Source organism: Condylostylus longicornis, unplaced genomic scaffold (assembly GCF_029603195.1).
Source record: "Condylostylus longicornis isolate FDR11 unplaced genomic scaffold, ASM2960319v2 ptg000004l, whole genome shotgun sequence".
Classification (NCBI taxonomy): Eukaryota; Metazoa; Arthropoda; class Insecta; order Diptera; family Dolichopodidae; genus Condylostylus; species Condylostylus longicornis.
The window spans coordinates 5296539-5312187 of NW_026577973.1; the positions used below are offsets into that span (position 1 = coordinate 5296539).

Sequence of the window (15649 nt, forward strand, 5' to 3'; positions counted from 1 at the left end):
CATGTCTTATTTTTTTTTTGTTTTTTTATATATTCAGAGCCCTGCAATATTTCTGAATTGATCTAGATAATTTGCTAAGTAGATTAACTCCCCAATTAAGCTGATTTTTATCCAATTCCTAATATTTCTTGCCAATGATAATTTCTTAATGCCCACTCCTCTTTTTCCTTCTATTCTTCCCTGAACTATAGATTGTAGAAGTTCATACTTGTTATTGCGCATCAGATGTCCAAAATACGCAGTTTTTCCTCTTTTAACAAGCTGAAGCGGAATACTCTTTCTGTACCCATACGTCTTATAACATCAGTGTTAAATTTCAACAAAACATCTGAGTTCTTGATCCGAGTCCCAGGTTTCAGTTACCCAGGATCCCAAATATTTGAAGCTACCCATTCTCTCACTCAGTTTACCTTCAATTTTTAGTGTTGAAGAGATGCATTATACATTTGCAGTAGTTTTACAAAAATAATATAACTATAATAAAATGCAATAATTGTTCAAATTTTTTTTTCAAATTAAGTAAAATAAAAACTAATTGAAGGGTTTCGTCACAAATTTTTTAACTTCTGATTGTATCCTGTTTTTTTTGATAAGCACGTCGAAAAGTTTTGCTTTGATATTGAAAATTTTATTTAAATACTTTGTCAGCAAATATCAGAAAGATTTCTGCAAAAAGCACATGTTTGTGGGCATATTTCGGTTTTCACTAATTTATTAAATATTTTCATTTTAAAACTGATACAAAAAAAAGTTTCTTATGGCCATACGAGTGAAGTAATGAGTTGATTAAATTAATTCCCACACATATAAATCTGTCGTAAAATGTCATCATTAGTAGTATAATTAAAATTGTGTTATATTAAATCATCAAACTACATTTGAAATTAAAATTATTTACATTTAGTTGACCAATGCAACATTTCATTTTGAAAACCAACCCTGTGGATTAATAAAATAAAAAAATTGTTTACCTTGAAGGATATTGTACCATCATATGCTTTAATGTCTCAAAACAAATTTTATCTTTCATTTTATTACAATGAAGGTTGCCATATTTTTATTTACAAATATAATATTGTAATGAAAAAGTAATAACCAAAAACGTGTAAATTTTAGAAAAAACGAGAACTATATAAAGTATATCACTGCATTTTATTATGATATTTATGATTTGACCCTATTAAAATTCTGTTTACTTTAGAAAATCATAATCAGTTTCCAAAATATTTTATATACATATTATCAAAAGTATAGAAAGAAAAAATTATGATAATTAATACATATAAACCTATTCTATTGTACAAATATTTTTTTGTAAGTTCAAAAAATACATTTTCTATTCCAGTGTATTCGGTATTTACATATTGGAAATAATAACAAATATTTGTTGAAACTATCTGCTTCTATTGCTCTGACAAATACTAAACCAAAATTGGAGAAAATTTTTTATATAACTACCTAATCTATTACGGGTCTTTCTTAATTTTTAAGATTTCCGAGATCCTTAAAGCATCCCAAGTGATCGCAATTACCTTCCTGATAAAATCTATTCTTAAATCTACTAAAATCATTAATCTCGAGCCTTACAGAACTGATTTCCACTAATCACCTGCGCTAAAAAGTTTTAAGTCTTGGCTAGACCTTCCTGACAATATCTTCAATAACTACATACATTTCTAAACTTTTAATTTTATGGCTTTATGAAAAATTAAAATTTAAATAAGAAAAAATAGTTTGTAATACTTTCAGAACTTAAAATGAGAACATTCAGTTTAGGTTCTGAAATCGCTTTAATTATGTACTGAATTGAATGTTGAATGGTTTCTTATCGAAAGATAAATTTTCCCACAAACCCGACATAAACGATTATCATTTTCAACCAACGAATGTTTATTCAATCATTTTTAAAAACCGAGTAGTAAATGCAACATGATTGATATTAAAGTTTTGAAATTCAATTTACTTCAAACCTAAGAAAGTGAATGTAAACCAAAATTATATTAAAGCAACAATAAAATATGAAGAAATATTTTCGCAATTTACGTATATTTTTCTTTTAAGGCTTTGTAAATTCTTGCCGTCTCTTTTCTTTTATATTTTTCATTTTTTTTTCTTTCAGTTTCTGTATCTTATGTCTTTTAATTTGTCGGCTTATTTTTTCATTTTCCCTCATATACAGAAAATAAAGTGAAAAATTTCACTCGTATAATTTATCCTTTTTTCATATAATATTTGTTAAATTTTTTTGTTTGTTATAATATTTTGCTTATCTTTCAGATAAAATGAAAAGAAACTTCATTCATATAGGCCCTGTACACACATTTTATATGCAATGTATAGATATACTACATAAATACACACATCATAATAACATCATATATAATATACAAAATATATAAAGTATAAAACATATAATAAAAAACCAAATTAATTTTACGCTAATAAAAAGAAAAGTCCGGAAATAACATTAACAACAAAATATAAAGAAAGATAACGGTAAAATAACATTGAAGATGAAAAACAAAAATGAAAATGTGTAGCAAGAAAACAATAAAAAGTTCTACTTTTACTTTTGCCCATTTCTTATGAGCTTCCTTTGTTTTCTTATTCAAGAAAACGCTTTTCAAATAAGAAACCATAAATTTAAAAGCCTGTGGGAAATTTTAAAGTTTTTCTCATTTCAGTAGAAAGCCTAACAAAAGATTTTAAAGATAAAAAAAAAAAGATGTCTGGTTTTCATCACTTTATTTAAGGTATACTTTTATATTATGTACACACACAAAGAGTATATTATGTAAAACCAGTATAAATTCATATATTATCCATTTGAATGGTGTGTTCGCATAAAAGAAAAAAAAACATTCGCTTCTTCTCAATTTTCTCATTTGAATTAGCGTATAATTTGGTAATATTTTAAAAATTAGCATGTATAAAATTTAATTATGTTATAGCACATACACAAATGTACCCGAGCCATGTATTATGAATGTTATCCCTGAAAGTAGAAACTTACTACACCCAATTTGGAATTTTATCAAATGAAATTTGTGTATCTCAAAATTAAGCGTTTCAAATGACAAACCCTGTACAATAAAACACACAGGTATAATCATACCTAATAAGTATGTATGTAGATAGGTATATTTTATATATGTATAATATGAATTTATTTATATACAGTTATACATTTAAGCTTTTATTTATACATTCGAAAGATTTTCTTGTTTCTTATTCTTTTTTTTTGTTTTGCTTAAAAAAGGTCTTACTTTTGTCGTAAAATTTCTTTTTTTTTTACTTTTAAAGGGTTATTATTTTATTTCGTTTACTTTTCATAATGTTTTCTAAAATTTTTATTTTTTCTTTTTCTTACATAAAGCTTATCAAGGCCACAAAGAGATGTTTCAGAGGGAATGTTGGATTTATTTAAATCTTGATACAAAAATATTATATTGTGAATTGAAAAAAAAAAAAGAAAATTTTATTTTTTGTTTCTTAAAGTTTTCCTTAAAGTTTAAGTCGCGTTAATAATTCTGATAAATGGAAAAATTCAAAGAAATTTAACACGTTATATGAAATAATTTAGACAGTTTTTGGAACCAAAATAAGTCATAATAAAATGTTTACTTTAAAATTAAAGTATTTTAGTTTCTACTTAAAATTTTACAATATTCCTGAAAAATTAAAATAAATTTTGAATTCGCAATAGCAATTAGTTGAATTTTAATTAATATTTTAAATAAGATAATTAAAAAAATAAAAATACTCTATTACTACTATATATAAAATTTATCTATGAACGCTACAACCACTATCCTTTAATTTTCTAAACATTGCGTATAGATTGTATAGACAATATAATCAAAGATAATCGCTGTGATCTAATGTAGAAACTAGTTAGTAATAAAATTATTTCAAAATTCAAATATTTTATGTCATGTGTACATATTAAACATGTCATTATCTGAAGCTATAAACATCAATCCAAAATAGTGAGAATATTATTCATGTCATTAAAATACTCCAAGAAGCTTTTTTTTAGCACAACCGGTTACCTTACCCGATTTTTCAAAAATAATTTGTAATCATCCATAGTCATCACAAATACTAAGTATTTTATGGTTTTACAAATTTCAATATTAGTAGTTTATATTACTCGTATATTATTGCATTGGATACAATAATACGAATATTATATTTTGTGGTCCGTTTTTTTTTTGAAAGATTTAATTAACTAATTTCAGTTCCACAAGTCTTTATTTCTATGACAAAACACATACATTATAATGCAATATTGGTTTTAGCCGAAAAGTACATATTATATGTACATAGTATGGTAATAATAAAATTCGTTAAGAATTCATATAACACAAGTAAATAAAAGTTTAAATTGAAATCGGTTCCTGTAACTCTAAATTTTATATAGGTATTTTTTGTATTCGATAATATTTTAAGTTATATGAATTAACGTGGGATGTATAACTTTATAAAATAAATGCATTATACATTATAGCTTAGTATTAATGATAAAATAGTGCTTGCAACAAAATATGTACATATGTTACTATAGCCAAAAATTCTACTGCGTTTATAAGAGAAAATAAAAAGATATCGTGATATACATGTTCCAAGATTATTTCTAAGCGTTATGGCCTATAACTTGTGTTTATTTGTACTATGAAATTATCAAATTAAAAATTTAGAAAATCAATTTTTTTATAGTTTCATTGATCCATTCTCTTAGAATTAGATTTTTCAAGTGTTATAAATAAAATTGCATAAACTACACTATTATCTATCCATTTCTCTACAATTTTTACACAATCTAAAATATTAAATAATTGCATAACCTCATATTAAATATTGATATTTAGTGTGTAAATTTAATTACATTCACAATTAATTATATTTTATAATATTTATAAAATTATAACTTCTATATTTTATTTATTTTCATGAAATTGAAATATACTTTCATAAATTCATACACACAAAAATCTGATGTGGTCAACACATAACCGACCGCATTGTATATTGTCTAGTTAAGTGAAAAGGTTACAGAATATTATAAAAATATCTTTTAAATACTTCTTTCCGATTTTTAGGACATTAGTAAGCTTATAGTTAACATACCTAGAAAAATGTAAATTTGGCTCTTAGTAGAGTTTCGCTTTATGCTACCCGAATTTCCAGAAATGCTCGCCAGTTAACCAGAACTCAAATATTAAATTTGAAGAAATTCCATCAATTCGTTCCGTACATATGGTGAAAAATGTAAAATCGGCCCGCAAATCAGTTTTCGAGCCCTGATCTTTCCAAAAAATTTATATGTTCATTGTTTTAATATGAGGAATTCAAGTATTAAATTTCAATGAAATCAGTCAATTATATCCCCTTATATACGCAAAAATGTATATTTGGCCCGTAGTAAACGTCCAGTTGCTGATGCCTGATTTCTACCAAAAGTTAGGAATTTTTGCGGACGGTCGAGAAAAGGTAATATATGAAATTTCAAGTAAATCGGTTGAATACTTTCTTCAAAATGTTCAAAAATGTAAAACAGGCCCGCTAAAAAGGGCAGTTCCCGAGGCCTGATATATCCCAAAAGTTGATCAATCCGTGCCATGGTGGAAATAAACTTACATATAAAATTTCATTATAATCGGTTCAGCAGAACTTGAGATACACGCGTGCACACACAGACCGACAGACCGACAGACCGACAGACCGACAGACCGACAGACCGACAGACCGACAGGTTGCTAAAAATAGTTCATTTACACTTCCCTACTATGGAGAAGTACGTTCCCACCGAAAACTCGATATGCAAAAATTGTTGCCATCACACAACCTACCTATTGTTTACACAATACGGTCGGTAATAATAGCAATCATATGAAATAATGTAAATAATATTTCGTAAATATTATGTTTCATGTATATATACAATATAATAATATGTGTAGGTATATGCACACAATATACATAATACATATTATGAAAATTATGTAAATATTGGTATATAAGCATAGTATTAATTTTTCTTTTGTTTTTTTTTTTTTATTTCGACTTTTCCTCTTATGGTTTTGTATAATAGTTGTGATAATCACATATAAATCTTTTGTGACACTTATAAATCATTTTTAACGGTATTATTAAATTGAAAATGAAAAATGACATATTAAATATTATACGAAAATTGTTTTCTCTTTATACTATTGTGATATTATACTTTATATAATACGCAATATTGTACTTTATATAAATTTTTTTACAACAACGCATATATACATATAGTAATGTATATACATACAATAATATATCATAGAAAAATGAAAATATTATGTAGAATTTACACAAAAATAATATTATCTATAGCAAATATATGAATATTGAGGAGGTAATAATAATAATCTTACATATTATGAAAGAAACAAATAAAAAACACAAATAAGGAGGAAAAAAGAAATTTTAAAGGATGTCTTTTAGGATATTAAGGACATTGATGAATTTATTAGACTTAAAATGATATATGAGTTGACTATATGAAGCAATTATAAGTATATCAGTATGTATATAAATGTATATACGTGCAATATGAATAACAGAATTGTATGTTAACAGAATTTACATATATCTATATATTATTATTATGTTGAATGGAAATACATACAGGCTTAACGGCTAGACGAAGAATATAATTTTTTATTTTACTTCCATGCCTACTCACATAATCTGTATCACATACAAACAAAAATAGACATTCATACATCTTTTTCAATACTCAAGATAATTTTTTTCAAGGTTATCAAAAAGATAATTTTAAAATTGAAAACGCACACATAAACATTTGTATTCACAAATATTGTAATTCATTATACTTACTGTATATGATAAAATTTTAACATTTTTAGATTTTAGACTTTGGAATGATAACTTTGTTTATTTATTTTTTTTTTTATTCATTACGCATTTCCTCATTTTTATTTCTTTTTCAAATCATAAATAAATGCATTATATATAATATGTAAAATGTCATTTTTTTTATTGACAAATCAACATTACTCACAGGAATATGAAACTTTTAAAATAATATAAAAGAGCTTTCAAAGCAAAAAAAAATATAAATTCTATTTTACACAGAAACATAAAAAAGGACATATTCGAATAAATAAATGTAGGTACATAATATGGATACAGGATATACCTATTTATAGATATAATATCTATATATATATATACGCTTATGAATAATACATTATTGTGTTACATTACTCAACTTATAATCTATAAAATCAATGTCAACTTCCATAATCTTTACATAATATGAAAAAGTTATAAAGTACATATTATTTGTAAAAAATTGATATATTCAAAACGAAAATAATATAAAATAAATTCGGCAAAAAACAATGTTTTTAAAGTAGCGCATTTCCAAACCAAATCATTTATTTTAAAAAACAGTTTTTCATTTACATTGTTTTTTTAATATTAAATTAATATGTCATAGTAATTGCATACCTTTAAGATCAGAAAAATATGGAAATAAATTGTTATTCAAATTTCAGAGATTTATGTGCCTAGCTAGATTATTTAAAAAAATTTAATTAACTGTTTCTTATTAGTTATTTGCTTCTATAGAAATTTGTTTAAGCTTGTAGTTTTAATGAAAAATATATTTTAAAAATTTTTAACTTTTTGAGAGGAAAACCTAGAAGAAATCTTTTCCAAATGAAATATTTTGTATAGAATTATTGCGTTTACCTGCAGCTTTTCTAAGCCTTACTAAGTAAAGAAAATCAATTTTAAAACTTCAGTAAAAAAAAGTTTGCGAAATTAAAAAGAATTGTTTTATAGTTTGGACATCAATAATTTATGAAAAAGTGACATTTGCAGGACTATAGGGGTAATAATTATAATAAAGGGAGAGAAGTGTATAAAATTTTTCTTCTTGAGAAAATCGTTTCTCATTTAGAATCACTTTGTAAACAAACAAAGGCAGATAGATGAATGGAATAAAATGAATAAGCAAATTTATTTTTCCAAAATTTTTTTTTAAAACGTACTAAAAGAACAATAAAAATTGTTACATAAAGAATAAAAACACTTTTGATTTATAGTCAACGATAAAATCTGACTTTCAATAAAATTTAAATGTTAAGGTAATCGTAATATTAAATGTAAAAATAAATTTATAACATAATAAATAAAATTTTATACAAGAAAATCTTTTTGCCTATTATCAAAAAGCAATCGCAAGAATATGTTTTTTGTTAATATAGGTACATACATGCATAGGTAAATGATTTCCTTTTAATTTTTACTTTGAAAAACATATTTTTCAACGGAAGTTATTGAATATAAGAAAGTAAATTAAATAAGTAACGATAAATTGATGAAATGAGTTTTTACAAAAAATGTCTATTTTATGTTATTGCGATATTTAAAAATAATATATCGTTCTTGTTAATAATTAAGACAACTATGTTAATAGGGTTCCTCTACACAAGACAGTTTAAAATCTTTTACTTCGGTAAGGTTAGCTTAAAAACCGCTGAATCAAAATGAAAAAAACTGCTCGAAATACAGTCTTGCAACTCTTATTGAAACTTTAAAAATACCCATCTAATATTATAAAACTACAATTTTGGGGAAATCGGAAATGTAATTTTGTAAAGATAATATAAATCTTGTATGTTTGATATAAAATAACATGTTCGATATTTAGTCAACAGTCCGTTTTATACGTGAAAACATTGCAGTTTATTCGAGTGTAATAAAATTGAAATAAACTTTAATGAGTCAAATATAGAAACTTAAGTCTTATAATAATAATACCAACTAAATTTTACTTTTCAAATATAGAAGTCTAATTAAGAAGAGTTTTCAATTTCAACAAAGACTTCTATCTTTGAATTTAAATCTTTTATTGTTCTTAATAATTCTTAGTCTTATTTCAATACCCCAATAGATTTCAATTTACATTATTGTCGTTGGCGTAAGAAATATCTAAAAAATATTTTACCGATTTACTATACCAAAACAAAATACCGAATTTATTTCTCTGAAAACTTTTTGCCTTGGTCCTATGTTTCTTTTGTAGTATTGCAAATGTTTTTAATATTTTTTACCTTGATGTTATTACAAGTTATTTAAAAAAAATCATATTTTTTCATATTTTTTTTCTATAATAAAAGATACCTGAGGCGAATTCAATGCCAAAAAATTCAATTAAATCAATTAAATTAATAATTGTAAAAATTTTCACATCCTTTAAAAGAATTTCATTTTTTTCTCTTTTCTTTTATATTTTAATATAATTTCATTCCATTTACATATTAAAAAAAAGAAAAAAAACGAAACAAATTACATAAAGATTATATTTCCATTATATTATTATTTTCTTATATATTTCCCAGATTTTTAATTCATAAAACGTACAATCTGGTACAGAATTCGAACATCAATTACACCAAAAGCAACCAAAAATAAAAGGAAAAAGCAGAATTGAAAAACACAAAAAAAAAATGTTATAAAATTCGTCCTTGAATAATAGTGAATAATAAGTGAAATAAAATTTGTATTTATCATTTTCATTCAATTCCTTTCCTCCTTCATTATTTCATAATATAATTTTGTACAACATTACTTACTTATTCAACCAAAATTATATTAAAAGTATAAAAAAAATTAATACAATATAAAATATTAAAGAAAAAAAAATAATAAATAAATTTTAAGAATTCCAAAATCAAAAAAGAAAAATCCAAATGGAAATTCAAATAAGATTCGAATTTTTTTTATCAGAAAAAACCATTAAAAGTGTTCCAATTCCCAGTTAATAGATCCAAACATTTTTTTCCTAAAATTTCGAAATAAAATATTAAAGGAACTACAAGCAACATAACATCAATAACATCATCCACATCATCATCGACACAACAACACATATCAACGGAATATCAACGGAAAAGAAAAAAATTAAGAAAGAAAAATCATAACAGCAAACAAAATAAAAGAAAGCAAAAAGAATAATAATAACAAAAAATAATAATAAAAAAAAAAAATAAAAATAGGAAAATTAAAAAAGAAAAAAATTGAAATATTTTGAAAATTAAGTGAAATGAAAAATATAAAAAGAAAAACCATTTTATTAAATAATAGAAAAAATGTCATCAATAATCGATATTTTTTACAAAAATCGATTTATAACAGGACAAAAAATCATATATCACTATTTTATGACTTAACGACTTTTTACTTATGGTGGTTATTTGGTACATGTTTATTGTGCTTTTTAACAAATGATATGAAATCAATTATGGTTAGTGGAGCATATTCAGAGACTGATGAACTTATCAATGAATTGGATAGACCAGGTAAGAATTTAATTTTTTTATTCGACTATTAATAATATTTAACATTTCAATAGTTTGGTAGACAGAAAGTGTAAATAAAAATAATTTAAAATATTCGAAAACACAATCACAGCAAAATATCCATGACAATTAAGCCGTTTTAATCGACATTCGTTACAAACAACTGCAGAGAAGATTTCAAGTTCAGTACTGTCGAAAAAATGTATATACTCTAGGTTCAAAATGTATATGAATACTTAATACACAACTTTTAACATACTTTGTAGGACAAAAACAACCAAAACAAAATTTTGTAAATTCAATGTTCTCGTTTCTACTGCTTAATAAAAACAGTATTTTTACTAGTTTAAATGTATGATACTGTAAAACGTTCGATATACGGTCAATTATATAATAAATTAATATATATATATATATTTTGTCCAATTTTGTCACTAGCTTTCCGTTTAAGTCATACATGACAGTTTTCGAAAATTGTTCAAATTACTGTTTAAAATTCTAACATAACATAAAAAATTCAATTTTTATTAGCTTTTTCAATTTCAACAAGGTTCTCAAAAAAACGTCCCAGGTATTTTATGAAAAGGTGCTTTACAACTCGAATTTGAATTGTGTATAGATGTACAACTTTCTTTTTAAATGTAATGGATAGATAAAATAATGTACATATACATGGATAAAAGTTAAATATTTTACAAATCATTACACTTAAATTTAAATCGGCATTAAATTGAAATAATTATATTTCCATAATAATTGCTTTAATTAATTTCTTACATTAATAAGATCATTTTCTAATAATAATTTAATAAATTTAAAATAATTATGTACTTTCGTCATTTTATTTAGTTACAAATTGTGAGTGTATTATTATGTACAATTATACTCGTATTATATACAAGTCTATTAGGATTATGTAATGTAATACAAGTCTATGCATTTGTAGTACATTTAATTTAATAGACATAAACAAGATTTATAACAAAATTATATTAATATAAAGAATATAATTATAAGACATAGTTTCCAAAAACTTGAATAATTAAATTAAGTATAGAAATAAAGATCAATAAATTTATAAACATTTGTATAAAAATTTAATTTCAATGTTAAGCAATCTATATGGCTATATTTTATCTATTTACTAGCAAGAATTCTTGAAAATCTAATAAAATAAATTGATATTTTTTTAGCACTTTTCCAAAAAATTTTTGAAAAAAGTGCTTATTAATTTCACTCTGTTCGTCCGTCCGTTCGTGGACACTTGTTTTTTGCAAAACTTCTACACTCTTGAAGATAGAAAGCTGAAATTTTGTGTGTACATAAATCTTTACTAGAAACTTATTTCCGTAGAACAAAATTTTTACCTATCTCCTCCCCTCTAGAAGTTATACCCCCCCCCCCCCCAAAACTCTAAAAATGGTCTTATTTAACTATTTGTTGCAATGAAACCATAAGCATTTTTAAAATTTTGCAAACGCAGAAAGGCAGTAGCTTGCTTCCCCTAGCGCGGTATACTATAGTTAAACTTTATAAAAACAAAATGGCCGTTCAAATTTACCGTTATCTAAAGTCTTTTTTTTTCCAAATTTTTGATTTCGTTTTTCTTCTAGACCCCAGCCTGTAGAAGCTTGAAATTTTAAGGGCTTTTAGACATTAACAAGTAGTTCATTTCGTTAGAAGAAAATTTTTTTCCATCTCCACCCCTTCTCAACTTATCGACTCTTGAAATTTGTAAAATTTGAATTTTTGACACCTTATATTTCCGAAACCGCAAGCTTTTTTAAATTTCTATAAACACGAAAAGCTAATGGTAAATTCCATGACATTAAAAAATATAATTACTTTTCTTAACTCACACAATTAAACCTTAAAATCGAGCATTATGTTAACCCCCCTTTATATAAATTTTTGCTTTATTTCAAAGATTGCATAAATCGTTCATCCTAAATATATGCAATCCTAGAAATAGTTTTGTATATGAATGAAAACAATTTTAATAGTGTGATAGATATACATAGAGTGTGTTTAAAAGCAGAATTTTCACTTGTTGAAGGGAAAAGTGTTACAATACAAACCATTGGTTTGACCCAACTTTATTATTTGGTTTAATATTAGTATAACTATTTACAAATGTATAAGTTTCAAAATTTAAAATAATATACGTACAAAACTTTCATTTAATTTATTATTTAGATAAGACATTTCTATTTGTTAAATTTAATGTAAATTCTGAAGAATTATTTTATTATTTTAAATGCGAGGAGCATAATTTTGATCTAGTTTCATTATTGTGTAACAAAGATTGAAGACTTTTTATTCAATCAAATTTATACATATGTAGTTTCGCTTTAAAACTGGTAGAGTTTAGTCCGAATATAACTAAAATATAAAATCAATTTAAATTTTGTATTTATATATTTATTATGCTATCATTATAACAAGCACATTAAAGAAAACTTACAATGTACGAGACATTGTAAACTTCAACTACTTAATAATTATTGTATCATTTAAACTTTACTAATGTTAGAATATCATATTGTAAATTCAATGCGATATTACTCAATATAGGAGAAATATTCAAATTATAAATTTTACTAATACAACATTATAGTTGAGGAATTAATAAGAATGTGCTTATTACACTACTAATTCCAATTAATTCATAAAAAAATTTCCATTAAGAAATATTCAAAATTTTTAACAATTATTCTTCTACAAAGAAATATAGGTATTTATAGAAGAACAATAATTCGCTCTAGAACAAACTAATTGATCTTAATGATACTTTAACTCGATTTCATATGCATAGGCAAAAAATATGCATAGGCAACTTTTGTTAATTGTTATATTTTGAACAGATGTCCAAATAGTGAAAAGAAATAAATTTTTGAAATTGTAATGAAAATTAAATTAAAAACCAACTGATTTTAAAACTCAAACCTTTGAAATTTTAAAACTTAATCGTTTCCCACAAATTAAACACAAAAACTAAATGATGAACGTAACTGTAATTTTATTATGAACGTGCTATACAGAAGTAAAGACTTTCATTTCAATTTCATTAAATTTTTTTAACAATTTAATCATTCAATTTGAAAACTTTTCAGAAGAAAAAGCCTATGTTACAGTTAAATTTGTTATTCATTACAAATTTTCATTTATGTACACACAACAATATTTTGATCCTATTTCAAATGTGAATAAATTTCCAATTATTTTTCTTATTATTGCAAAATAATTTTCATGGTCAAAGTTTATATCCTGTTTTATGAGCTTTTCTATATGATTACAAATTGCCTTTATGTTTATTTTTGGTAAAGCACATGTACATATAATATAAAGTATGCTATTAATATTGATATGTCATATGTAGGTACAACAAAATGTGTAATAACATTATACAACAAAATATGTCCAGAAGTATGTATAGAGATATGTGTATATGAGCAATTACAAAAATTATGATTCCCAGAAAACTTGTATTGATTATTTTTCATTAAATTTGACAAAGATACAGGTAGCAAAAAAAATAATTGGTTTTTGATCCATAATGTATTGTTATTAATTTCTCAATTAAATAATATAGTGAGTGTATTTTATTTTGTGCACCTGGGAAGAACATAGGGCTGGTACACGATATTGTAGATAACCATGAACACCAGTTTCTTACGTCATGGACTTTACCAGGTAGATGACGGCCCTACCGTAATAGTCAGTGTATAAGCAAGGGTAAATGACATTGGCGATTTTTAAATTTAACTTTTATGGAAATTTGTTGATATTTGCTTGAATAACTATTGAAATATATTTCATGAGTTGTGTAATTAAAGATTGATACAATCTCAATATTATAATTTTAAAGCTGTCTAATATTTTGAACTCAGATGACCCAAAAAAATAAAATGAAAACCTGCTGGTATTATCTATATATTATGTAATTGTAACCTATACTAATAATGAAGTAGATTAGCGAAGTTCTAATTTAATATAAATTAGGAATACACCTACAATATTCTCTACAAAATCAAGCAATATTGTCGTAATAAATTTGTTTTATTTTTTTTGTTTTATCATTCTTTTTTGTTTTTAAATAAATCAGTATGGAATAAATAATACGAAATAAAAAATCCAACTTTTCTAAACTTTTTATTTTGTTTGTTCCAAACTTTTATTTTTTTTTCACCTTAATTTATGCAATTTTGAATAGAAATTTCAAACTGAACTAAACGCTGTCTGTCGCCAAACAAAATTATTTAATAATTTTAAGAAGTAAGTCGCAAATTCAAGTAAAATTTATGTAAGTACGAATATACAAAACAATTAAATAATTTTTAATAAATCTTTGTAATATTAAAATTAATTTTAAAGTGTATGAATTTATGAATGGACAGTAAACTTTTAATTTTTAAGTATTAGTAGGTATTGCATAACTTTTACAAATTTATAAGCTATAAACAGCTCACATATAAATTTCACGTTAAATTCCCGAACCTGTCGGTAATTTCCGATTTTAATCGAGTTAACATAAGTCTATCATAAAACAATGTTGAAGTTTTAGAAGGTTCAGGTTGAAATCAAAGCATAATACATAAATCACTACATCCGAAAAATTTTTATTACATTTGCAGATAGTGTATCTATTTCACAACTTCCAAGAATTCATTTGAAATCACAACAATGTTTCGGAATATTTTAATAAGAAGGCAATAAAAATCTCAAGTAATCGGCCGCTACATTTTTTGAATGACGTGTTTCTCGTTCAAAGTGGTTTGGCGTTGCAATACATCCGTTTCGTTATTTCGTTCAAGACTCTTGCAGAAAAGTACCCAAATTGTATACCCTAAGGAAATTCTAGATTGAGAGAAAAGTTACCACTTTAAAAGAAAAAATTCTACAAGTCTTTTTTCAAATTTCCTTCTTCAGTATTTTTGACAGTTCGATTCGCGTTATTTTGATTTACAATTAATTCAACAAACAACCATTTTTTTTTGTTTTCTTTCTCTGTAGCTTTTTTCTAAACAAAAGTTAAATAAAAAGCGAAAAATTAAAAGGACGAAAAAGGAAATAATTCACAAAAAGCCAAACTTTTCCATTACATAAAAACTGTTCGAGTATAAAAATGTTATTCAGGCACCACATACATGCTCATATGTACGTACAAAAATGTGACATATGTAATGGGAATGCCGCTTTTGTATGTTGTGTTCATTCTTTTATTTTTTATTTATTTACTTTTTTTTTTATCTTTTTGGCATGAAAAAATAACT

General features: G+C 24.3%; 1 long non-coding RNA gene across 2 annotated transcripts in view; it reads left to right on the forward strand.

Annotated features, from left to right (window-relative positions):
* Positions 1-15649, forward strand: part of LOC129611053 (uncharacterized) — a 112234-nt gene that overhangs the window by 67971 nt on the left and 28614 nt on the right. The window contains exon 3 of one of the 2 annotated variants that reach the window (XR_008697118.1): positions 9417-10376. This is a non-coding gene — a long non-coding RNA (uncharacterized LOC129611053). Of the gene's footprint in view, positions 1-9416; positions 10924-15649 lie in introns of those variants that run through there. The other variant, XR_008697117.1, reaches the window with a different exon arrangement.